The sequence below is a fragment of the Scyliorhinus torazame genome, chromosome 3 (assembly GCF_047496885.1).
Source record: "Scyliorhinus torazame isolate Kashiwa2021f chromosome 3, sScyTor2.1, whole genome shotgun sequence".
Lineage (NCBI taxonomy): Eukaryota > Metazoa > Chordata > Chondrichthyes > Carcharhiniformes > Scyliorhinidae > Scyliorhinus > Scyliorhinus torazame.
The window spans coordinates 217,376,365-217,403,657 of NC_092709.1; the positions used below are offsets into that span (position 1 = coordinate 217,376,365).

Genomic DNA, 27,293 nt, shown 5'->3' on the forward strand with positions numbered 1-27,293 from the left:
TGATCGTCTCCCTGGATGCAGAGAAAACCTTCAATAGAATAGAATGGAGTGGAGTTCATGCGATGGACCAATATTAGGAATTTAGTCTAATTGATTGCCCACCAGCTCAACTCAATTGAAATGGGTTATTGTAAGTTTTATTTTAATGTACACATTCACAATGTGAACATGAGACACCTTATTTTGGTTTTAAAAACAAGTTCCACTCACTCAGTCTAGTAGGAAAGATTCATCCTCTAAACATAATGCATCTTTTCAATCCTGCTGTTCCCCTTCCAATCAAATAGTGAGGTTGAGGAATACTGTTGGAGAAACAATAAACTCATTACATTACAGCACAAAGATTTGGCTGACATCATTAAAGGGAATGCTATTCAAGTGCTAAGCTAGTGACTATGATTGACAAAATACTGCAAATAAAAATACTAAGTACAAGCACAGGAGTCGGAGGGAAACCCTCAACTTATGAACGTCAATCAAGTTGTGAATTTAATTCAGTGGGGTTGTTTAAATGCACAAGAAAATAAATACCTTGACCTCATATAATTTTAGGATCTGCTGTTGTTGCAGAATCTGGTCTTAAATTTGCTGATTTTTGCCCCCGTTTAAAGAGCACAAAGCATTTAATTGAAAATAAAGCTAGCATGCAAGAACAGGATAACCTCTCGCTGGAGGTCATGGACAAATACCACCAGTTCAGAGGAAAAACACTGACTGCATGGCTATTAGCGCTGACATCAAGTTGATGATGCATTATATAATTGGCCCTGGACCAACTTAATCTAAAAACCCAAATCGGTTTCTTCACCCACAATCTCGAGGCAACCTAGTCATTTAACTGGCTAGCAGCTTGCAACATCCAATTAAAAACACGATCTTCCCAAAAGGAACAAAGTCCCCAAGCGAGCGCATTTAGTCACATGTTTCCCGGCACACTCAAGTGCCGAGAAACAAGACAACTCGCTTTCAATAAGGGCCTGAACGGGGGTAGCGCGCGGCCGAGACCGTACATAGCCCCGTTGTTTTTTGGTTTTTTTTACAACAGTGGGGTGTTTTTTTTAAACCAGTGGGGAGCTCCGCTCGCTGAACTCCCCTTTATAGAGAGAGCTCAAAGCCCGAAAAAAATCTCCGACCTCCCCAAACACAACATGGGAGGCCAGCCCAAACACAACATGGGAGACAACATGGGACAACACCTACACCAGGCAACCCCAGCCTGATCGCTCACAAACTCCAGCTTGGCAATGCCAACCTGGCACCACCCCTGCCAGCTGGAAATGCCACCGGGCACCTTGGCAATGCCAGGCCGGCACCCATGGCACCACTAGGGTGCCAGGCAGGCACTGCCAGGGTACCCAGGTGGTGAAAGGATTGAACCCCAAAGCCTCAGGTACCTGGAATCTGCATATTAGAGCGTGAGGCTTACGGTCATACTCTAATATGCAGATTTGCTAAAAGGTGATCCCACCCATTGTGGGCAGGATTCCCCTTGCGAAATCTCACGCGAAATCTCACGAGAGTGTGGGTGGAAGCTGGGTAGATCCTGAGAGAGGGGTCTCCCAGCTTTCACCGGCCACGCTGCACCACAGCGAGCTGCTTTTCCAGCGCAGTGTGGCCGAAGGATAACGCCCCATATTTCTAATTTAGATCTTAACATTATGCTTACACAGTAAACCACTGTTGGCAAAGCACCACAGAATCAAAATCAAATCCTTGAATAATATAAACTACACGTGTTCCATTAGTCACTGTCTTGCTTCAAAACAATTCCGATTCTTGATTCATCTCTGAATAGTATCTTTGGCATGTCATTTTTCCCTCCATTAAAATTTGATTTTGCAATCAGGCCACTTATGTTGCCTGTTGCCTTAATATTTTTATATTATGGGAATTTAAGTGGTCAACATTTCTCTTCCCAACCCCCTCCACCCATTAGCTGCATGTCCAAACTAATCAAGAATTACATCTCAACGTCACAGCCACTTGCCTAAAGTAGGTTTGGACTGGTTAATCTGTGCAGATCATGAGCACATCGAGTGCACTCAATTTCCAAAAGTGCACCAGACAGTTTGCCATATCAACCACTATTTGCAATTTTTGATTCTGCTGATTGGCTGTTGCAAGGGAAATTTGCATACCTCCGTTGTGGTCACCCGAACTTGAAGGTGGTTTGTGGAGGAGCTGTTGTCAAGTGACACTTAAACCCGAAACACTTCTTCACTGTTTCCATCCCTACCCCCTCCTCTAACCAAAAAAAAAAAACCAACCGCTGTGAAGATCAAGAGGAAGGCTTGAGGGCAGGTAGAAGTAGAAAGAAGTTTAACCGTGACGTCGCATCCTGCAGGTAAGGGATTGGCTGGTGACTGGTAAGTAGTTTTTCTTTTATTTTCCCTCGGGTGTTATCGTGCAGGGCGCAGAGGTTGCTGAGTGAGTGCTTGCTGAGAAGGGGAGTGAATAACAGGTAAACTCTTTCTTTCTTTTTTTTAATCTAGAGGGGATGGCAGGGAAGGTAGTGCAATGTTCCTCCTGCAGAATGTTTGAGGTGAGGGACGCCGTCAGTGACCCTGCTGATTTCATCTGTGGGAAGTGCACCTATCTCCAGCTCCTCAGAAACCGTGTTAGGGAACTGGAGCTGGAGGAACTCCGGATCATTCGGGAGGCAGAGGTGGTCATAGATAGAAGCTTCAGGGATGCAGTTACTCCGAAGAATAAAGATAGATGGGTGACGGTGGGAGGGACTGGGAGGAAGCAGTCAGTACAGGGATCCCCTGTAGTCGTTCCCCTTAGTAACAAGTATACCGCTTTGGATACTGTTGGGGGGACGACGACTTACCAGGGGTAAGGCATGGGGTGCAGGTCTCTGGCACAGAGTCTGTCCCTGTTGCTCAGAAGGGAAGGGGGGGGGGGAGAGGAGTAGAGCATTAGTCATTGGTGACTCCATAGTTAGGGGAATAGATAGGAGATTCTGTGGGAGCGAGAGAGACTCGCGGTTGGTGTGTTGCCTCCCAGGTGCGTGATGTCTCGGATCGTGTTTTCGGGATCCTCAAGGGGGAGGAGGAGCAGCCCCAAGTCGTGGTCCACATAGGTACCAACGACATAGTTAGGAAAAGGCATAGGGATGTAAGGCAGGAATTCAGGGAGCTAGGGTGGAAACTTTGATCTAGGACAAACAGAGTTATTATCTCTGGGTTGTTACCCGTGCCACGTGCTAGTGAGACGAGGAATAGGGAAAGAGGGGAGTTGAACACGTGGCTACAGGGATGGTGCAGGAGGGAGGGCTTCAGATTTCTGGATAATTGGGGCTCATTTTGGGTCGGTGGGACCGCTACAAACGGGATGGTCTACACCTGGACCAGAGGGGTACCAATATCCTGGGGGGGGAAATTTGCTAATGCTCTTCGGGAGGGTTTAAACTAGTTCAGCAGGGGCTTGGGAACCTGAATTGTAGCTCCAGTATACAAGAGGTTGAGAGTAGTGAGGTCATGAGTAAGGTTTCAAAGTTGCAGGAGTGTACCGGCAGGCAGGAAGGTGGTTTAAAGTGTGCCTATTTCAATGCCAGGAGCATCCGGAATAAGGTGGGTGAACTTGCGGCATGGGTTGGTACCTGGGACTTCGATGTTGGATAGACATGGATAGAGCAGGGACAGGAATGGTTGTTGCAGGTGCCGGGGTTTAGATATTTCAGTAAGCTCAGGGAAGGTGGTAAAAGACGGGGAGGGGTGGCATTGTTAGTCAAGGACAGTATTACAGTGGCAGAAAGGACGTTTGATGAGGACTCGTCTACTCAGGTAGTATGGGCTGAGGTTAGAAACAGGAACGGAGAGGTCACCCTGTTAGGGGTTTTCTATAGGCCTCTCAAAAGTTCCAGAGATGTAGAGGAAAGGATTGCAAAGATGATTCTGGATTGGAGCGAAAGCAACAGGGTAGTTGTTATGGGGGACTTTAACTTTCCAAATATTGACTGGAAACACTGTAGTTAGAGTACTTTAGATGGGTCTGTTTTTGTCCAACGTGTGCAGGAGGGTTTCCTGACACAGTATGTAGATAGGCCAACGAGAGGAGAGGCCGTATTGGATTTGGTACTGGGTAATGAACCAGGACAGGTGTTAGATTTGGCGGTAGGTGAGCACTTAGGTGATAGTGACCACAATTCGATTAAGTTTGCTTTAGTGATGGAAAGGAATAGGTATATACCGCAGGGTAAGAGTTATATCTGGGGGAAAGGCAATTATGATGCATCGGAGGGCGAGGAAAACTGCAGGGGATGGGCACAAAGGAAATGTGGAGCTTGTTCAAGGAACAGCAACTGCGTGTCCTTGATAAGTATGTACCTGTCAGGCAGGGAGGAAGTTGTCGAGCAAGGGAACCATGGTTTACTAAGGCAGTCGAAACACTTGTCAACAGGATGAAGGAGGCTTATGTAAAGATGAGACATGAAGGTTCAGTTAGGGCGCTCGAGAGTTACTTGTTAGCTTGGAAGGACCGAAAGAGAGAGCTAAGAAGAGCCAGGAGGGGACACGAGAAGTCTTTGGCAGGTAGGATCAAGGATAACCCTAAAGCTTTCTATAGATATGTCAGGAATAAATGAATGACCAGGGTAAGAGTAGGGCCAGTCAAGGACAGTAGTGGGAGGTCGTGCTTGGAGTCCGAGGAGATAGGAGAGGTGCTAAATGAATATTTTGCATCAGTATTCACACAGGAAAAAGACAATGTTGTCGAGGAGAATACGGAGAGTCAGGCTACTAGACTAGAAGGGCTTGAGGTTCATAAGGAGGAGGTGTTAGCAATTCTGGAAAGTGTGAAAATAGATAAGTCCCCTGGGCCGGATGGGATTTATCCTAGGATTCTCTGGGAAGCTAGGGAGGAGACTGAAGAGCCTTTGGCTTTGATCTTTAAGTCATCTTTGTCTAGATATAGTGCCAGAAGACTGGAGGATAGCAAATGTTGTCCCCTTGTTCAAGAAGGGGAGTAGAGACAACCCCGGTAACTATAGACCAGTGAGCCTTACTTCTGTTGTGTGAAAAATCTCGGAAAGGTTCATAAGAGATGGGGTGCATAATCATCTGGAAAGGAATAATTTGATTAGACATAGTCAACACGGTTTTGTGAAGGGTAGGTCGTGCCTCACAAACCTTATTGAATTCTTTGAGAAGGCGACCAAACAGGTGGATGAGGGCAAAGCAATTGATATGGTGCATATGGATTTCAGTAAAGCGTTTGATAAGGTTCCCCACGGTAGGCTACTGCAGAAAACACGGAAGCATGGGATTCAGGGAGATTTAGCTGTTTGGATCAGAAATTGGCTAGCTGGAAGAAGATAAAGGGTGGTGGTTGATAGGAAATGTTCAGACTGGAGTCCAGTTACTAGTGGTGTACCACAAGGATCTGTTTTGGGGCCACTGCTGTTTGTCATTTTTATAAATGACCTGGAGGGCGTAGAAGGATGGGTGAGTAAATTTGCAGATGACACTAAAGTCGGTGGAGTTGTGGACAGTGCGGAAGGATGTTATCCAAAAATTGAACTAGCACTGGTGTAATACACCCATCAAGCTTTGAAAGCTTAATGTAGCACCAAATGGCTAGGATATATATTTCAAGGCAAGCATATTATTTGTCCAGTAGTTAATAGACTTGGATAACTAACTGTTACAAGTTACAGAGGGACATAGATAAGCTGCAGCGCTGGGCTGAGAGGTGGCAAACGAAGTTTAATGCAGAAAAGTGTGAGGTGATTCAATTTGGAAGGAAGAACAGGACGACAGAGTACTGGGCTAATGCTAAGATTCTTGGCAGTGTGGATGAGCAGAGATATCTCGGTGTCCATGTACATAGATCCCTGAAAGTTGCCACTCAGGTTGAGAGAGTTGTTAAGAAGGCGTACGGTGTGTTAGCTTTTATTGGTAGAGGGATTGAGTTTCGGAGCCATGAGGACATGTTGCAGCTGTACAAAACTCTGGTGCGGCCGCATTTGGAGTATTGCGTGCAATTCTGGTCGCCGCATTATAGGAAGGATGTGGAAGCATTGGAAAGGGTGCAGAGGAGATTTACCAGAATGTTGCCTGGTATGGAGGGACGATCTTATGAGGGAAGGCGGAGGGACTTGAGGCTGTGTTCTTTAGAGAGAAGAAGGTTAAGAGGTGACTTAATTGAGGCATACAAGATGATCAGAGGATTGGATAGGGTGGACAGTGAGAGCCTTTTTCCTCGGATGGTGATGTCTAGCACGAGGGGACATAGCTTTAAATTGAGGGGAGATAGATATAGGACAGATGTCAGAGGTAGGTTCTTTACTCAGAGTAGTAAGGGCGTGGAATGCCCTGCCTGCAACAGTAGTGGACTCGCCAACACTAAGGGCATTCAAATGGTCATTGGATAGACATATGGATGATAAGGGAATAGTGTAGATGGGCTTTAGAGTGGTTTCACAGGTCGGCGCAACATCGAGGGCCGAAGGGCCTGTACTGCGCTGTAATGTTGTATAATTGTGTTATTGGGTGCTTGCAAGGTACTCACACCTGTAAATTAATCAGAACAGCTGTGCCAAAGGTTGATTATTAATCCAAGTCACAGGGGGAAGTGTTAGGTATGTCAACAATCATCATCTACTTAATTTTGTTGTAGCAGGAGGGAGGTCCTCAGTCGTCGAGATTCCCTTGCCATTAGAACTGGACCTGCCCTCAAGGGCAGTATGTCTGCTGATGTGCAATGGCATACACCAAGATGTCCCACATCAGACGTCTACCTGAAGGAAACTAGAGTCCAATAGGTTGGTTTCAAATCCCTAGCTTTTAGAGCGCAGCTCCTTCACATCATAGAGGAAACTCGTACACCCCTGCCACCACAAGACAATCCCTGGGGTAATAGATGAGAGGAGACAGGACAGGGCCATGAGGTCTGGATGTCCTGAGACTCGACTGGAGTCAAGCAGGGATGTCATCACCCCCATCCTTCACCTTGTCAAGAGCAGGCTTTGCAGTGGAGTGGATACCTTCTACAGGATGGACAGAAAGCCCGTCAACGTCAACGGGTTGAAATCCAGGAAGAAAATATTACTGACGTTGCTCGTGGAACTTCTGATATCATCACCAACTCCAAACTCTTCTGGAACTTCTGACATTATCTCCACTCTCTCAGATGAGAATCTCAGAGACATTCTTGACAGCTGCGTGGAAGCATACCTAAGAATGGGTCGCGAGCGAGGAGGGGCTCTCTGGGAGCTCTCCCCAACAGATCCACTTTTTACTGAACTTACAATGGTTTCATTGTATACCTTGTGTTGCCCTATTATGTATTTTCTTTTCTTCCCATGTACTTAATGATCTGTTGAGCTGCTCGCAGAAAAATACTTTTCACTGTACATCGGTACACGTGACAATAAGCAAATCCAATCGAAAACCTCAGCATGGCTCAGTCCTTTACATACCTACCCAGGGCAAGATCCGTATCTCTCCCCAAGATCAATGGAGAAACCTTATCAAACATGGAACATTTCCTATACCTAGGTGGAAACCTCCTCTCAGGGAGGCATCGATGCAGAGATCCAACATCATACCTAATCCGCAAGTGCCTCCTTCGGACACAAAGTCTTTGATGATGACCGCGACATCTGTGCTGACATGCAAGATCCTAGTGTACAAGGCGGTCACCCTATCAACTCTTCTACAGAAAATTGGACGATGTACAGATGCGATGCCACCTTAAGGCCTGGGTAAGATACCATCAGTGCTATTGGAGATGGTTTGTCCACAACAACGGAGAGGACAGGCGTACTAACATCAATCCATGAAAGTCCCAAAAGCACCAGCAGAAAGGTCATGATGATCCAAAACCAACTCCACTGGGCCAACCATGTGATTAGGATCACGACTGCCAATGCAAACCGTCTTTGCCCCGCTGAAGGAAAGCTTCCGAACGAAAGGGCCACAAAGGAGGCACTTCAAAGACATCCTGAAGGCTTACTTCAAGAAACGTAACGTGGGCGTCAACGCCTGGAGCTCTTACTCAGAAACAACCTACTTGGAGGAACCGCAATTGAGAGGACACAATTCCCAGACACCACACGGCAAGATGAGGCCCAAAAAAGCAACATCAGTGACCTGGAGTCCAAGGACCGATCCCATCTCCCCAAGTGTGCGGAGCAAGATGCGGCTCTGGGATCGGGCTCATCAGCCATGCTAGAACCCATGATCAGTAACACGGAGTTTCTTAGGTGGACAATCATACTCATTAACCAGTGACAAGATGGAATGGAGTTGGCAGTCTTAAGCTAATTAGCATTTCTACCAATATACACAAGGCTCACATGATTCGCACAGCCATGGAGATGGGCTATGGCAGCCTTGGCAAGAGGTCCATAGAAAGCCATGTCGGCACTTTCCAAATCTGTGCCTCAATCACTTTTTTGTGAACCTTGGAATTCAGTTCCTATTCCTTCAGAAAGCAAAACGTTGCTAACCAAAAACGTTGAGCATTCTAAAACCATTCTTTGTGCTTAGAGCCCCGAACTCCAGGACATCCAAAAACTCACTCATGATCTATGTTCTCTAGAAAATGGAGACCTCAACCAAATGTTACTGTTGTTTCAGTCTTCCGCACATCCACCTGAATGACGAAGATGAACAACAAACTGCGCTGACTACTCACCCATGACCCAATGCCAAAGTAGCTTTGCATAACGCTTGACTGCGTACTGACTTACTGGGAATGCCCCTACCACAGAGCCATGGTCAAGATAAGTGATTAACTGCTGAGCACTGCCTGGGGCAAAGCCAACACAGCGCTTTGCCTGTCCTGTTTGCTTAGCCTCAGGAGACACCAAACACACGTGGTCGATATCCACCCTCAGGAAGTAATGAAAATTATTTCTGGAACATTCAAATGGCTTCCTGTGTTAGGACACATGCGCCTCCTGATGTCTACAGTAGGAACATCCTTCTTGAAAGAACACCTTCAGGACCAAAGCATTCCATGTCACTACGCCAATGGCACGTATCCTGGTTGACCACAAGCACCAACTTCAGCCTGGCAACTAATCCAAGCATTGAAGTCCCAGTTTTCAAACTACAGAAAATGCGAACATATTCAACTGTTTGAACAGTCCAGGAAGGGCGAGGACACTTCCGCCATGAGTATCTCAAATCAAGACTGCGGTCATCCAAGTCAAACCAGAGGCCACATACTGAACTCTTGCCTTAAGAGATTCATCCCCGATGGCTTCTCAACCACAGTGCATCAGCTAAAGCGGATTACCTCTTATGTAGACTTTTTAAAGCTTTTCCCGCTTACTCGGCCTCTACCCAATGACTTATAATTCGATCAATATCTTCAAGTCTATTTACTTGGATATGTCCTGATTAGTTAATATTCCCACTTCCAATTTTTCTGCTCTCCACCCTGTTTTTTCCCTCCACCCTGGTTTTTCCCTCAAGGTCCCATCTCCCCACCAATCTCGTTGAAACCCTCCTCAATAGCACTAGTAAATCATCGCGCAAGGATAGTAAACCCAGTCCTGTTAAGGAGAAACCTATCCTTCTTGTGCAGGTCTCACCTGCCTCAGAACCAGTCCCAATGCTCAGGAAAAAGGTCTGTTTTCCTCTAGCTAGTAAAAAAAGGAGAACTCGCAAGAAACTCTCAAAACTTGCTGGTAGATTAAAAAGGGACCGAATCCTAAACTGATGTAAATAGCAGAGGCATGTCAAAGAGTTGAAAGTTATGTATCAAAGGGCCAGAATCGTAAACCATGCTATTGGTATATTGAAAAAGGAACTCTGCATAATTTCCCCGTGTCTACGTGGGTTTCATCCCCTGCAACCCAAAGATGTGCAGGATAGATGGATTGGCCAAGCTAAATTGCCCCTTGATTGGAAAAAAAATAATTGGGTATTCTAAATTTTAAAAAAGGAACTCTGGAAGCTACACCATCAAGACTTTCAGAAGTGTACCTTCCTGATGACCACATTCATGAAACAGAAGTAAAAGCAGTTTTCACCTTCCCTGCCTGAAGAACTGCAGTTGCACAGGGAGTGATGCAAGTGGCTGTGCAAGATGCATCTTCACTATATCAACTATATTTTGGGTTGTCATCCAATGGGCCTGGTTTCAAGATTGTGCCCATTATTTCAAATTCAGTTATGGTTCCGTCACAGATCATAATACCATTTAGTCAACCTCTTTAGAGCCATTAACCAATTTCGCTCCTGAGGAATTGAAACTCTCGGCTGAAAGGCTTTTGTATCGTGGTCACATTTACCTGAAGCTCCTCTTTGAACCCTAATTACATCCAAATTAAATTATCACTGTTTTAAAGAGGAATTTGTTGTTAACGAAGCTAAATTTCACTCAAATAGAATAATCACTCAAATAGAATAATCTTGTGTCTGCCTTACAAGAAATTACAAAATTCAAGCCAGAGTGTAGAGTAATGCCAAGCAGCTTTACTCAGCTGTTTGGTTTTAATCACAGATTGCGGGTGTCGCTTGCTAGGTCAGCATTTATGGACCATCCCTAATTGCCCTCGAGGTGGTGGTGAGACACCTCAGAGTCCAGGTAGTACAGCCAGGTATGCCCACAGTGCTGCTCTGAGTGAGCGCCAGGATTTTGCCCCAGTGATGGTGAATGAACGAATGGAGATAGTTGCAAGTCAGGATGGCGTTTTGCTTGGAGGAGCATGATCTTCAAGCCTCTAGTGCAGAAGTGCTGGGTAGGGGCAAGGAGACTTTTTAAAGCATGAACTTTGTCATCAGCATAAACACAAATTTGATGCAGGCTAATTGATAAAATGTGTGTGTTTTTACAGTTCAAATCTCTGTGGTGCCTAATATTTACTTGTGCATTTTGCCGCAATCAGATTATGCTGCAGTATATTGGTTATGCTGAAAAATCCTGTTATAATGAAGACCTGAACATGGATTCTAATGATAACCAAGCTGACAATTATTGCAAAGGAGTATGCTTGATGGAACAATGATTTGTCTTCATAGTGCTACTATTACATACTGTTTTACGTTGCAGACAAAACTAGCATTTGTCCATCCTGAGATGGGCCTGTTCGATTAGTGCTGGGCTGCTTTAAAAGTAATTACACAAACTCTGTTGCACACTACACTAGGTAAGGCTTCCTCAAAGAACTTGAGCCCAACATCTCAAGATTAAGATTTATTCTCAAAACTGACAGTATTCGAGGAACAAAATCTTTGATGTATTGGGGTTTGAGCTTGTGCTTTCTGGATTTGGAAATTTGATTTGAATTAATGGTCCTGTAATATAACAACTGCATCAGAGTGTCTAGTAACTACGATATCATGAAAAAAAGGTGCCTGGTTGTATGAGGTCTAATGAAATTAATTTTCAGTGGCACTGGGGAAAACATACTTTAACTCAAATTTTCATGACCTGTTAAATTTGTGACACCGAGTACCAATAATTTAAAATTTATTTCTGGTGCATTGGGTCCACCTGCAGCAAGCCTCTTCTAAAGCTGCTAAATTTTGTTCCTCGAAGCAGAAACGACATTTACAGTGGGAAATACATGCAAAAGTACATATTAGCATAAATCTCAAAGTTCAATGGAATTTATACATTTGACTTAAACGACCTTCACCAACACTAAATTTTTATGGCGTCAGGAATGCAGAGGTAGTTAAGGGATTGATATAGTTGTATTATAATAAGTGTCAAGTCAACTTGCATTAACACTACAATGAAGTTACTGTGAAAGTTCCCTAGTTGCCACACTCCGGCGCCTGTTCGGGGGCAGAGGGAGAATTCAGAACATCCAATTCACCTAACAGCACATCTTTCGGGACTTGTGGGAGGAGCACCCGGAGGAAACCCACGCAGACACGGGTAGAACGTGCAGACACCGCACAGAAAGTGACCCAAGCCAGGAATTGAACCTGGGACCCTGGCACTGATAAGCAACCACTGTGCTACCGTGCTGCCCACGGGGGGTGCGGGGAGGGGCAGGTGCAAAGTATTCAAAAAGGAAATAGGATTGCTATTTTGAAAAAGACAATGTACAAAGTTACTTGGATAAAAGACAGGAGAGTAGGACTTGGTAGGATGCTATTGGAGGGTCAGTGCAGTCTTGATGGCCAAACGGCCTCCTTCTGTAAAGATGGTGATCAATGGAGTGCATTTTGCACATTCTCTCCGTGTCTGCGTGGGTTTCACCCCCACAGCCCAAAGATATGAAGGTAGGTGGATTGGCCACACTAAATTGCACCCTAATTGGGGCAAAAAATTAATTTGGGTACTCTAAATTTATTTAAATATAGATAAAGGGAAGCAGCTCTAAAATGGACTCTCAATCCCACTCCACACCTTCCTCCAATCTGGAAAAACAACTTTCACCAAGATAGCCAACTTCATTGTTGGAGGTTCATGCGACCAAATGAAGAGGTTGAAGAGTCTCACATGATTGGACATGGAGTGCTTATCGATAAATAACCATGTACAAAAACACAGGCTGTAGACAAAGGTATAAGCCAACTCCATGCTTGCTCCAAAACCTGTGTTTGTCCAGTCAACAACTGAACCTCCTCTTTGGTCATGTCTTTCATACTGTGACCAAGTTTCCTCATCCCATTGGGACACCTTTATACCATATTCATTCATATCCATGCTGCCACACTCCCTTTCATTCCAGGGCCTTGCTGAAAGGTATATTGTGTCACTTTATCAAAACACCTTTCGAATTGAAAGCCCATGCCAACTGCATTAATCTCATTCATCCTGAACTCAAAATTAAACAATGCTTACTTATACTTCCCAATATTTAATTCCTAAATAATTTCGAAAAGCTTTCCAACTACTCATATTATTAAACGGATTAGCCTCCAGCTGGTTGTACCCCAAAAGGTATAACATTGTATCTGGCACCACCCCTGTATACAAGCTGTTGGGAAGATATATGGACTTGCCTCTTGAATTTACACCCTTACGTCCCTAGAGTATCCTTTGATGTAACACATCCAACCCAAGTAGCACCTCCTATGTTAATTTTTCCATCTCTAGGTCTCAACCATAACCTTTCAGTTACAAGTCATCAACATCTTCTCCCTTAGTAAAGACAGATGCAACAAAGTACTTATTTCATACCTGAGCTACACCCTCCATGTGGAAATCTCCTGGTTTGGTCCCAATCAGCCCCACCTCCACTCATGCCGCTGGAAAACTTTTGGACTCCCTCTTGGTTAGCTACCAAAATCATCTCTCAAACTACGTCTTTGCTTCATTACTTCTCTCACTTGATTTCTTTTTGAACCTGGCTTTCACTCGCATTGTGCACCTAGTTCTTCAACTCTGCATCTTCACTGATAATTCCAATTGCCCCACATGATCTCAGTTTATCCAGACTCAACTCATCATGTCTCGAAAGACAAAGGCTACCTTGTCAAATTTATCCAGCAGACACATGACATCACCACCAGCTACAAATTTCCATCTAAAGTACACACCTCAACTTCAAAATATTCACTCCCTCACAGTCAAAATACTGGAACTCTGCCTGAGGCATTGTAAGTGTACCTACATCACACAGACTGCAACAGGTGGCTCACCCATCAACTTTTCACTGGCAATTTGGAATGGGCAATGAAAATAGGCCTTGATAGTGATATGTACAAATAATAAATGTGTAACTATATATTCCATTGAGACAAGACAGTTGGGAAGATATATGGACATATTTGGCATCAGCCAAAGCCATGATTAAAGGAGTGTTAATCCAGTTCTGCACCATGTGTTATGCATTTATTCCTTGCTTTTTATACAAATTCTGGCTCCATTATCCCAGTGAGCTAACATGGTTTTAATATCATACAGTATCCTGAAAGGCCAAGAGAGCAACAAGTGAGTAGGTTCACTGCAACTCATCCTGATCCAAATTTGCCATGTTTATTTTAGTAAAATATAGTCCCCGTAATTAGTATTGTCCAAGCTAAGACAGGACACAACTTCCAGACTACCTTTGTTAAGAAATATATTTTGGGCGGCAGTGGCTCAGTGGTTAGCACTGCTGCCTACGGCACCGAGGACCCGGGTTCGATCTCAGCCCCGGTTCACTGGCTGTGTGGAGTTTGCACATTGTCCCCGTGTCTGTGGGGGTCTCACCCCCACAACCCAAATAAGTGCAAAGTCGGTGGATTGGCCACACGAAATTACCCCTCAACTGGAAAAAAATAATTGGATACTCGAAATACATTTTCTTCACTCTATAACGGTTATAACCCTTGCGGAAGGTTACATCCCCTTGATGCAGTGACCTCTACGAGGGTTATAACAAGATCAATTTGCAAAAGCCAATGAATCTCATCACTGGAAAAATAATTGTGAAGCCAAGTGGAATGAAAAAAAACTTGCATCCTTCCACTCCAAACCCTTCCAATTTTTAAGATTCTCAATCTGGCACAAACAAATGGTTTCCTCCAAAACAGATAAGCAAGACTGGTGCCTTCCATTTGAAGCTAATTTTCTAATGGAGGACGAAAAAAAGCTAGCGATACCTATTTTTCTTTTTTTTCTATTTACTGAACAAACTGAAAAAGCCTCCATTTTCAGCTGTTGTCTGCAAACTTGTCATTGTGATACTACAACTCAGATTCCAAAAATATATCGTAACCTTCCATTTACAAGTTTTCCAGTTCGGATTGTGGTCTGGAAGCAGTTTTTTAAAAATTGCTGGAATGCACTCAAGAGCAACACAACTCAATTTATAACCAGAAGAAATCAACACCAGTCGAATAAAAAAAAAGCCAACTTACCATGAAACATGCACCGTATAATGGAATGACAGCACGCTTAAAAAGTCAATGAAAGCTTCCTCTGCCTGCCAGATCTTCACTGAATACATTCATTATTCTGCAGCTTGACTTTAGCTGTTCTGTCGATTGCGACATTCTAGAAGTGAGTTGCACTGTAAACCAAACCATCAGCTTGCATTAAAGGATCGCTCATGGGAGTGCTGCTCTCTCTTTTGCAGAAGAACTCAGCCATGCAGCAATAAGAGCAAGAATTCACTTTCTCAGACAGTGTGGAATTTGCCAAGTTTTGGCAATACTTCACAAATCTGCAGACCTCTCTGCAGACTAGCTCTTTCCGAACATACTACACTCCTGTGCGGTAGTTCAAGGTCCAATCAAGCAACTGAGCCAAAATACAGCAGCAGCAAGCAACTGGCTGCTTTCGTCACTAAAATGGGAGGGCCTGATCGGTGAGGCCAAGTTAGCATTAACTGTTGCATGGCAAGTTACATTTAGACAAACAAACTCAGAACTAATTATTTCTCATCAGCAAGTTGCTCCCCCAGTATGTGGAGAATTAAACAGTTTTTCAATAATTGAGACTTGGATGGCCTACAAGAAGGACCTCCAAGCACTGGAGAAGTGCAGTGTTCCTTCAAATCGAATGGCAAAAAAGGCAGTCTGACAGCAATGTCTTCTTCCAAGCCCAGCATCAAGACAAATCACTCAAAACTAGATCTGCCAGGTGGGACACCAGACTCACAATTCAACTACTACTTGGAATTTGGTCACGGCAGGACACTTCCAGGAGGACAGCGGAATTGGTTTAGGGAAGCTGTGGAAACATCCGAGGTTAAACATTCCTACTGACTCATGGGAGATCCTGGCTTGTAACTGACCAAGGTGGAGAAGGCTCATGAAGGAAGGCACCATACACATACGAGACACTACTAGGAACATGCAGAAATAGGAAAGAGGGCAATCTACCAAATGAGCCATCTACCCAACCCATCAAGCAACATCTGCTCCTCATGTGTTGTCTCTGCAAATCATGCTTTGTACTTGGCAACCATCGGAACTGGCGTGGTAGCAAGTTTGTGAGAAATCGGAAGAATTGCCCAAGGAGAATCATCATTTCAAACACGAGATTATTTATACATTAGTGTAACAATGTATATTGTGGAACACTTGACCAAGATATAATATTGGGCTGGAGATTTCATTTTGGGCATAAAATTGCTTTAAATTTCTTTAATTTGCTCAAACCAGTGAATCACTTCCATATATTTAATACATGATTTTAATGTCGCAACACAAGACAAGTATTAATATTTGATACTAAGCTCCAGAACAGGATTAGGGCAAATGGCCAAAAGCTTGGTCAAAGAGGCAGGTTTTAAAGCAGCACATGTTAAAGACATGCAAAAATGTACTGAGAATTATAGAATTTATGCAGCCTTATACTGATAGTACAGCCATTAATGCAAGAGAGGTCAAAATTGGGGATGCAGAACAGGAACATATTGGAGGATTGCAGGGCTGGAGGAGAGAGCTATAAAGGCTGAAGAGATTTGAAAACAAGGAAGCAAATTCATAACTGGAAACCAATGTAGGTTAGCAAGCAAGGGTGATGGGTGAATGACCCTTGGACTTAAGGGTGCAAGGTGGGAGATTTGGGTGGAAGGTGGGAGATTTGATTAGATGTGTTTACTAATCAACATCGAGTGGAACACCGGTCTGGATGGGCATTTCAGATAATCACCTGAGACAGGGGTAGAGTTGTGGTAGTTTTGCCCCTTTAAGGTGGTGAGCCTCCACAATATTTAATTGGAGAACATTCTCCCCGTGTTTGTGTGGGTTTTGCACCCACCCCCCCCCCCCCCCCCCCCATCAAATCAAGTCAGAAATTTAATGCAGAGAAAAATCAGAAGGGAACAGAATGGATCCAAGTCAGTGTACTCCCAAAACCAAGTGGATGATGGATGAAAGGCATGGAGAGAGGGAGGTTCAAAGGGAGTGTTTAGAGGACAGCGTGGTCATCTGTATCCAAAGCTGAAGACAAAGAATAAGGGATTAGAGTCATAAAAGGTCTCGACAGCACAGAAAGGCCCTTTGGCCCATCACATGTGCACCAGTCAAAAGCAACCACCCAACTATGCTAATCCCATTTTCCAGCATTTGGCCCACAGCCTTGTTGGCCTTGGCATCGCAAGTGCACATCTAAAATAATTCTTAAAACGTTAAGAGGGTCTCTGCCTCCATGACCCTTTCAGGCAGTGAGTTGGAGACTCCCCCCCCCCCCCCCCCACCCGCTGGGTGAAAATCCCCTCAAAGCCTCCTGCCCATTACCTTAAATCTATGCCCCCTGGTCATTGATCCCTCCACCAAGGGGAAAGGTTTCTTCCTGTCTACTCTATCTCCCTATCTCCCCTCATAGTGCTTTGGATCCGATCAGCCCGGCGAGCTCAGTCGGTAGAGCATGGGACTCTTATCCCAGGGTCGTGGGTTCGAGCCCCATGTTGGTGGCTTAAGTTTCTTGTGGCCTGTCCTTTGATAGCTCAGCTGGTAGAGTGGAGGTCTGTAGATAATTAAAGCCTTGTGTCGCTGGTTCAATTCCGGCTCGAAGGAAGCCTGGTCTCCCTTTTGGGCAGCATGGTAGCACAGTGCACAGTCACAGCTCTAGGGTCCCAGATTCCTTTCCCGGCTTGGGTCATAGTCTGTGCAGAATCTGCATGTTCTCCCCATGTCTGTGTGGGTTTCCTCCCGGTGCTCCGGTTTCCTCCCACAGTCCAAAGATGTGGAGGTTAGGTGGATTGGCCATGCTAAATTGCCCTTAGTGACCAAAAAGGTTGGGTAGGGTTACGGGGATAGGGTGGAGGTGTGGGTTTAGGTAGGGTGCTCTTTCCAAAGGCTGGTGCAGACTCGATGGGCCGAATGGCCTCCTTCTGCACTGTAAATTCATTGATTCTATGGTTCTATGCCATACATCTCAATAATGCTTCCCCTCAGTCACGTCTGCTCCAAGGAAAACAACCCCAGCCTATCCAATGTCTTCTCATAAAGAAAACTCTCCGGCCCAGGCGACATCTGGTAAATCTCTCCATCACTCCTATAATGTGGATTCCAGAACTGCACACAATAGTCTAGCGATGGCCTAATTTACAGTTCCAGCACAACCTCCCTGCTCCTGTGCCTCAGCTAATAAAGGCAAGTACACCATATGCATTCTTAACCACTTCATCCACCTGCTCTGCTACCTTCCGGTGCACATGCACACCAAAGATCCCTCCAACCCTTGGTACACGCCAGAGTCCTGCCATTTATCGTGTATTGCTTTGCCTGGTTTGTTCCACCCAAATGAATCATCTCACACTCATCTAGATTGCATTCCATTTGCCAATAATCAGCCCATTACTACCCTCCTATAATCTACGGCTATCCTTTCGCACTAGTTACCACCCCACCAATTTCCATACCTTCCATGAATTCCCTTCCAAATCATTTATATAAACCACAAACAGCAACAGTCCCAACATTGATATTGTGGAATGTTTATTGCAACCATGAGGGTGTCAGTTGTGACTTGGTGTTTCAGTACAGTGGCGTGCACGGTCAGTTCCAGCCCAACTTGACCTGGAGTTGCAACACAAGTAAAATTATATTTTATTTAATACATGAGGTCCTTGGTTGAGCCCAATAAACTGAAGTCACCATGTTTGCAATTTTTAAACACTCGTAACCTTTCATTATGTACAGTCTTAGAATGAAACTGACAGAAAATGTGACTATCTAATACTCCATTACAATCTAGCCCAGTCTCTACACACAGAAAAACTCAAGGGAAAGAAAATATTAATGAAGATAAAGGATAAGGATCTTTGATACAGTAAGATTGAGTTGGTGCCTTTCTGAACTTCAGCTTTTGTTCTGATATTTCTTTCCTTCTCGGCGTGAAATGGTTTTCTGAGTGAGTGAGAGCAATCGATCTGACTCCCTCCAAACCTAGTTCCCTAGATGCACTCTGTGCCAAAGAATCTGGCTTTTTTTTTTAAAACCTGGGAACAGTGTCCTGACAAGCAGGGTGCTCAAACCTGCAATCTTCTGCTTAACGGCACTTTCAGATTATGGGTCCACAGACCAAAATAATAAAACAAAAATGGTAACGATCCTTCGTTAACAGGAAGGACTTTTGTCAATCACAAGGGGGCATAGTTTGAGTTGAGGGGCAGGAGAGTCCGAGGAAATTTGAGAAAACAAATTTCACTCGAGAGTGGTGAGAATCTGGAATGTATAACCTGGGAAGGTAGTGGAGGATGGAAATCTTACAAGAACCTCTCGAGCCTGCTCCAACAGTCAATAAGATCATGGCTGATCTTTGTGGATTCCACTCCACTTAGCCACCCGCTCATCATAACCCTCAATTCCATTACTGTTCAAAAATCTATCTTTGCCTTAAAAACATCAACAAGGTAGCCTCAACTGCTTCACCCAAAGGGTGGTAAATCGGTAGAATTCACTGCCCAGTGAAGAAGTTCCTCCTCAAATCTTAAATCGGCTCCCTGTTATTTTGAGGCTATGCCCCTAGTTCTATTCTCAACTGCTAATGGAAACAACCTCCCTGCTTCTATCTTATCTATTCCCTTCATAATTTTTATTGTTTCTAGAAGATCCCCCTCATTCTTCTAAATTCCAATGAGTATAGTCCCGGTCTCCTTAGTCTCTCCTCATAAACCAATCGTCGCAACTCCGGAATCAACCAAGTGAATCTCCTCTGCACCCCCTCCAGTGTCAGTACATCCTTTCTCAAGTCAGGAGACCAAAACTGTACACATTACCCCAGGTGTGGCCTCACCAGCACCCAATACAGCTGTAACATACCCTCCCTGCTTTTAAACTCCATCCCTCTCGCAATGAAGGACAAAATTTAATTTGCCTTCTTAATTACCTACTGCACCTGCAAACCAACTTTTTTGTGAATCATGCACAATGGCACCGAGGTTCCCCTGCACAGCAGTATACTGCAATTTTTTGCCATTTAAATAATAGCCCATGTTGCAGTTATTCCTACCAAAATGGATGACCTCACATTTACCAACATAGTAATCCATCTGCCAGACCCTTGCCCTTTAACCTCAACCTTTAAAAAGCACTTAAACAAACACTTGAAACACCATCACATTCAAGGATATGGGACTAGTGTGAGATATTGTCACTACAGACTCAATGGGCTGAAGGGCCTTTTCTGTGCTGTATGAGTCTAGGACTCAAGGGGAGAAATCTGATCCGAATGATTCAAAATGTAAAGTTCAACCAAAGTAGGGCAAGATGTGACATGTTCAAGGATTTTAGGCAAGTGAGGCAGGAGATGGGGTAGTACTTGCAAGGACAAAGAGGTCAAAAAGGGCAGTATAATAGAATTCAATTTTTTTGCATTAACGATGTGTGAACCGGTTCAAAATGTGCTCATTACAATCATGTATTTTTAAGGCTGTCCTTCATGATTTTAAATGAGAAATTACTCAAGAACTATATGGGAACCATTTACTAGTTTCCTGAAGTGAATACCACACCCTTTTAGTAAAATATTTAGAAATGGAAAAACTTGTGCCTGTTCATGCCTCGGTACCAAAGAAGAGAGTTAAAGAGGAGCCTCCTCAAACAGCTGCAAGCAGGCATCATCATCAGCATTTTGATCGCTGGGTGCAATTACTTTTCGACCACGTTATTAGTTTGTGGAAACTCAAGTTTGTGCTTCTGTATTATTTTGTGAAAGTGCAATCAATAACAACAAAACTCTGGGCTATTCTGCGTAGTTTGTCAAAGTCTGTTGCAATATTAATTGCATTACTGTATTTAATGTTTAATTCTAGGATTATCCACAGTCAAGCTTGAACTGGTTTTGTTATAGAAATTTCAGACACTGATGTTCAAGGTAGAAATATCTAAAAAAATCAATTTGGGGATTCACATCACATCCCAATTGGTGTATACTACAGTCAACATGTGCTGGCCCAAAGAAAGCTGCCTACAAAAGGTCCAGCAATCAGATGTGAACAAAGAACAGTTCAGCACAGGAACAGGCCCTTCAGCCCTCCAAGCCTCCGCAGATCATGATGCCTGTCTAAATTAAAACCTTCTGCACTTCCGGGGTCCGTATCCCTCTAATCCCATCCTATCCGTGCGTTCAGTGAATTTCACCTTTCAATGTTATTTGAATCTGGCACCAAAGGGATTAGATGTTGAGCAAGTGAACCACATTCAATCACAGACAGCAAGTCAGTAAAATGAAACACATTTAGTGGAGAAAGATTATCTGAAACAGACATGAAACTAACCAGAATTTATAATGCTAACATTCAATATCATTCCAGGGCTAGAGAGACTGTTCTGCATAAGTTAAATTAACAATGAGGCTGCCATTAAAAACATTAGCACATTAAAACAATAGCAATGAGACAGCACAACAGAAACGTTTACAGTTCAACAATTCCTAAAGATTTGTCTGTGGCAAGTTCCAATAGCACTGAGGAGCAGTGAATCACTGACTGCAAATTTTTCATTTCCATATTTAACTGCACTTGCATGTGTGCACTCCAAAAATTGCTGTCAGTTTAAATTACAAATAGTGTTTCAGTTCCACCATTACTACAGTGAACCTCCATGCCACTAAAATCAAAATTCCTACAAATACAAGCATCTATGGTTTGACCAATGCCAGCTGACAAACAACCATCTTAATTCTATTGCTCTTGTTTACAATGCACTTAGAGCCCTCGAACTTAGAAATGAATCTAGCTGTTATTAAACAATGCAAAATGCTGTAACTGCCCAATGGATCTGGTGTAGAAATAACATCTCCCTTTTAAAAAAGTGTCTCTTTAATACAAGGCTTTGCAGCACATTACATCAGACACTAATTTGCTTCAAAGCCTCCAACAATGCATACACATGACTACTGTACATTGTTCATTTACATGTAAACGGTCAGGGTGCAAGTTTGTGCCATTAGTTAAAGTACATCTACATCCGATGCACATGATTTACCACAAGGTGTAATTTAGGATTGAGATCAAGTGTTTAAGTAACAACTTGAACTGTTCTCACACCAAAAACCAACTGTAGTTTTCAACTTCCAGCACGAAGGGTCAATAACAAAATATGCAAATGTGTTCGTGAAACATGCTAGCAACTTCAAGACATCGGTGGTCATTAACTCCAAATAGAATACTGTGGCAAGGTATTAAATCAAATTAGTCACGAGAATAGTTACAGCATGGGAGGCCATCATTTGGCCCGTCATGTCTACGTTGACTCTCTAAAGAGGAGATTCACCAAGTTCCATTCCCCCACCTTCTTCCTGTAGCCTGACATGCTGTTCTTTTTCAGATAGTGCCTCAAACTGAACCAGCCTTCACCACAAGCCATGTATTCTAGCATATACTCAATGACCCCTCCCACCCAGGTTGTTCTCTGTTCCATTCTATGATTCATTGGGCAGACGATACTGCGTGTTCTCAGACTTTCCATAGAAACATAAGAATTTATAGTGGAGGCCATTCGGCCCATGGAGTCTGCAGCGGCTACTGGAAAGAGCGCCTCACCTAAGCTCACACCTCCACCCTATCCCCTAAACCCCACCTAACCCAAGGGCAATTTAGCATGGCCAATCCACCTAACCTGCGCATCTTTGGACTGTGGGCGGAAACCCGAGCAACCGAAGGAAACCCACACAAACATGGGAGAACGTGCAGACTAAGTGACCCAAGCCGAGAATCAAACCTGGGACCCTGGAGCTGTAAATTATAGAATTTACAGTGCAGAAGGAGCTATTCGGCCCATTGAGTCTGCACCAGCCAGAGCCACCCCATGAGCCGAGCAGCGACAAAGATAGCAGCTCGGAGACCAGCCCTCCACCCGGAGAGGCATAAATATCCTGGCCACGAGGTTTGCTAGTGTCACACGGGAGGGTTTAAACTAGTATGGCAGGGGGGTGGGCACGTGAGCAATAGGTCAAAAGGTGAGAGCATTGAGGGAGAACTAGGGAATAGGGACAGTGGGGCACTGAGGCAGAGCAGACAGGGAGAGTTTGCTGAACACAGCGGGTCTGGTGGCCTGAAGTGCATATGTTTTAATGCAAGAAGTATTACGGGTAAGGCAGATGAACTTAGAGCTTGGACTAGTACTTGGAACTATGATGTTGTTGCCATTACAGTGGCCTGGTTGAGGGAAGGGCAGGATTGGCAGCTAAACGTTCCAGGATTTAGATGTTTCAGGCGGGATAGAGGGGGATGTAAAAGGGGAGGCGGAGTTGCATTACTGGTTCGGGAGAATATCACAGCTGTACTACGGGAGGACACCTCAGAGGGCAGTGAGGCTATATGGGTAGAGATCAGGAATAAGAAGGGTGCAGTCACAATGTTGGGGGTTTACTACAGGCCTCCCAACAGCCAGCGGGAGATAGAGGAGCAGATAGGTAGACAGATTTTGGAAAATAGTAAAAACAACAGGGTTGTGGTGATGGGAGACTTCAACTTCCCCAATATTGACTGGGACTCACTTAGTGCCAGGGGCTTAGATGGGGTGGAGTTTGTAAGGAGCATCCAGGAGGGCTTCTTAAAACAATATGTAGACAGTCCAACTAGGGAAGGGGCGGTACTGGACCTGGTATTGGGGAATGAGCCCGGCCAGGTGGTAGATGTTTCAGTAGGGGAGCATTTTGGTAACAGTGACCACAATTCAGTAAGTTTTAAAGTACTGGTAGACAAGGATAAGAGTGGTCCTAGGATGAATGTGCTAAATTGTGGGAAGGCTAATTATAACAATATTAGGTGGGAACTGAAGAACATAGATTGGGGGCGGATGTTTGAGGGTAAATCAACATCTGACATGTGGGAGGCTTTCAAGTGTCAGTTGAAAGGAATTCAGGACTGGCATGTTCCTGTGAGGAAGAAGGATAAGTACGGCAATTTTCAGGAACCTTGGATAACGAGAGATATTGTAGGCCTCGTCAAAAAGAAAAAGGAGGCATTTGTCAGGGCTAAAAGGCTGGGAACAGACGAAGCCTGCGTGGAATATAAGGAAAGTAGGAAGGAACTTAAGGAGTCAGGAGGGCTAGAAGGAGTCACGAAAAGTCATTGGCAAATAGGGTTCAGGAAAATCCCAAGGCTTTTTACACGTACATAAAAAGCAAGAGGGTAGCCAGGGAAAGGGTTGGCCCACTGAAGGATAGGCAAGGGAACCTATGTGTGGAGCCAGAGGAAATGGGCGAGGTACTAAATGAATACTTTGCATCAGTATTCACCAAAGAGAAGGAATTGGTGGATGTGGAGTCTGGAGAAGGGTGTGTAGACAGCCTGGGTCACATTGAGATCCAAAAAGACGAGGTGTTGGGTGTCTTAAAAAATATTAAGGTAGATAAGTCCCCAGGGCCTGATGGGATCTACCCCAGAATACTGAAGGAGGCTGGAGAGGAAATTGCTGAGGCCTTGACAGAAATCTTTGGATCCTCACTGTCTTCAGGTGATGTCCCGGAGGACTGGAGAATAGCCAATGTTGTTCGTCTGTTTAAGAAGGGTAGCAAGGATAATCCAGGGAACTACAGGCCGGTGAGCCTTACTTCTGTGGTAGGGAAATTACTGGAGAGAAGTCTTCGAGACAGGATCTACTCCCATTTGGAAGCAAATGGACATATTAGTGAGAGGCAGCATGGTTTTGTGAAGGGGAGGTCGTGTCTCACTAACTTGATAGAGTTTTTCAAGGTGGTCACAAAGATGATTGATGCAGGTAGGGCAGAGGATGTTGTCTATATGGACTTCAGTAAGGCCTTTGACAAGGTCCCTCATGGTAGACTAGTACAAAAGGTGAAGTCACACGGGATCAGGGGTGAGCTGGCAAGGTGGATACAAATGTGAGGTAATGCATTTGGGAAGGTCTAATGCAGGTAGGGAATATACAGTGAATGGTAGAACCCTCAAGAGTATTGAAAGTCAGAGAGATCTAGGAGTACAAGTCCACAGGTCACTGAAAGGGGCAACACAGGTGGAGAAGGTAGTCAAGAAGGCATACGGCATGCTTGCCTTCATTGGCCGGGACATTGAGTATAAGAATTGGCAAGTCATATTGCAGCTGTATAGAACCTTAGTTAGGTCACACTTGGAGTATAGTGTTCAATTCTGGTCGCCACACTACCAGAAGGATGTGGAGGCTTTAGAGAGGGTGCAGAAGAGGTTTACCAGAATGTTGCCTGGAATGGAGGGCATTAGCTATGAGGAGCGGTTGAATAAACTCGGTTTGTTCTCACTGGAACGAAGGAGGTTGAGGGGCGACCTGATAGAGGTATACAAAATTATGAAGGGCATAGACAGAGTGGATAGTCAGAGGCTTTTCCCCAGGGTAGAGGGGTCAATTACTAGGGGGCATAGGTTTAAGGTGAGAGGGGCAAAGTTTAGAGTAGATGTACGAGGCAAGTTTTTTACGCAGAGGGTAGTGGGTGCCTGGAACTCACTACCGGAGGAGGTGGTGGAAGCAGGGACGATAGTGACATTTAAGGGGCATCTTCACAAATATATGAATAGGATGGGAATAGAGGGATACGGACCCAGGAAGTGTAGAAGATTGTAGTTTAGTCGGGCAGCATGGTCGGCACGGGCTTGGAGGGCCGAAGGGCCTGTTCCTGTGCTGTACATTTCTTTGTTTGAGACGTAGGACAGCCAGGAGCTCGATCTGAGGATCATAGAATTTACAGTGCAGACAGAGGCCATTCAGCCCATCGAGTCTGCACCGGACCTTGGAAAGAGCACCCTACTTAAGCCCCTTGCCTCCACCCTATTCCCTTTAACCCCATAACCCTCCAAATCTGTTTTTTTGGACACCAAGGGCAATTTAGAATGGCCAATCCACCTAACCGGCACATCTTTGGGAGGAAACCAGAGCACCCGGAGGAAACCCATGCAGACACGGGGAGAACATCTTCACACAGACAGTGACCCAAGCCAGGAATCGAACCTGGGACCCTGGAGCTGTGAAGCAACTGCGCTAACCATGGTGCTACTGTGCCACCCTGTTCCAGGTTCAAAAACAGCTTCTTTCCCACTGTTACCAGACTCCTGAATAACACTCTTATGGATTGAACTGATCTCTCCATGAATCTTCTCCATTGAGTCGCACTACACTGTATGCTTCACCCATTGCCTGTGCCTATGTATTTACACTGTGTATTTATGTACGTCCAATGTGTTTTCATTTATGGAATGGTCTGTCTGGACTGTATGCAGAACAATACTTTTCACTGTACCTCAGTCCATGTGACAATAAAACAAATCCAATCTAGATCCATGAGATTCTCTTCTTTTCAGATAGTGCCTCAACTGAACCAGCCTTCACCACACACATGTATTTTAGGTCCATGAGATTCTCCAACTTGAAAATAATCGACCATGCAGGGTCCATATCAAAGTTACTTTTGAAATTAAAGTTACTTTTGAAAGAAATGTGCTCTAATCTGAAAATGTGTTTGGACAATTCAGATTCCAATCTTAGAATTATCCTCTAGATCAAGTCCTCACCAAATTTATAAAGTTGGCAATACTCAAGTCAGTTATTTTTGCTAGGTAATGAGCCTGCAGCTGCAAGCTAAATTTTAAACTGCCCATTCCATTATGTGCAGTACACTGCATATATGCCACAACTTCAACCCATACCCTAAGTTCTTGCAAAGGTTTTCACCTCTTGTGGGAGACATTAACCAGCTCAGTTGGAAGGCACAGTGGTCATCACAACAGGTACCACTTATCCCAGTTGCAAAATGAATTTGGGAGATGGAGTTGAAGTATTGAATGTCAGTTCACCATATGGCTGAAATGCAGCTTTACCATAGCATTTCTTACAGAACTGCAAGTGAAAAGTATAAATCACTCATTGAATATACAAGTTTGCTGATCCTCATTTCAATTGCAAAGATTCCAAATAAAGTTGTGGGGTTAGAACATAAGAACTAGGAGCAGGAGTAGGCCATCTGGCCCCTCGAGCCTGCTCCACCATTCAATGAGATCATGGCTGATCTTTTGTGGACTCAGCTCCACTTTCCGGCCTGAACACCATAACCCTTAATCCCTTGATTCTTCAAAAAACGATCTATCTTTTTCTTAAAAACATTTAATGAAGGAGCCTCCACTGCTTCACTGGGCAAGGAATTCCATAGATTCACAACCCTTTGGGTGAAGAAGTTCCTCCTAAACTCAGTCCTAAATCTACTTCCCCTTATTTTGAGGCTATGCCCCCTAGTTCTGCTTTCACCCGCCAGTGGAAACAACCTGCCCGCATCTATCCTGTCTATTCCCTTCATAATCTTATATGTTTCTATAAGATCCCCCCTCATCCTTCTAAATTCCAACGAGTACAGTCCCAGTCTACTCAACCTCTCCTCGTAATCCAACCCCTTCAGCTCTGGGATTAACCTAGTGAATCTCCTCTGCACACCCTCCAGTGCCAGTACGTCCTTTCTCAAGTAAGGAGACCAAAACTGAACACAATACTCCAGGTGTGGCCTCACTA

General features: G+C 44.4%; 1 protein-coding gene and 1 non-coding gene across 7 annotated transcripts in view; one reads left to right on the plus strand and one right to left on the minus strand.

Annotated features, from left to right (window-relative positions):
• The window catches only part of mtus1b (microtubule associated tumor suppressor 1b), a 255,322-nt gene that overhangs the window by 213,244 nt on the left and 14,785 nt on the right, over positions 1-27,293 (minus strand). For 3 of the 6 annotated variants that reach the window (XM_072496876.1, XM_072496875.1, XM_072496871.1), the window contains exons 1-2: positions 14,763-15,124; positions 211-302 (exon numbers count right to left, since the gene is read on the minus strand). The exons of 1 other annotated variant lie outside the window; for it this stretch is intronic. The gene's annotated coding sequence lies outside the window, so the exon portion shown is untranslated. Of the gene's footprint in view, positions 1-210; positions 303-14,762; positions 15,125-27,293 lie in introns of those variants that run through there. 2 more of the 6 variants (XM_072496872.1, XM_072496873.1) reach the window with 2 other exon arrangements.
• On the plus strand, positions 17,289-17,369 carry trnay-gua (transfer RNA tyrosine (anticodon GUA)). Its single transcript is given in 2 exon segments — positions 17,289-17,325; positions 17,334-17,369. It is a non-coding gene; the product is annotated as a tRNA-Tyr (tRNA).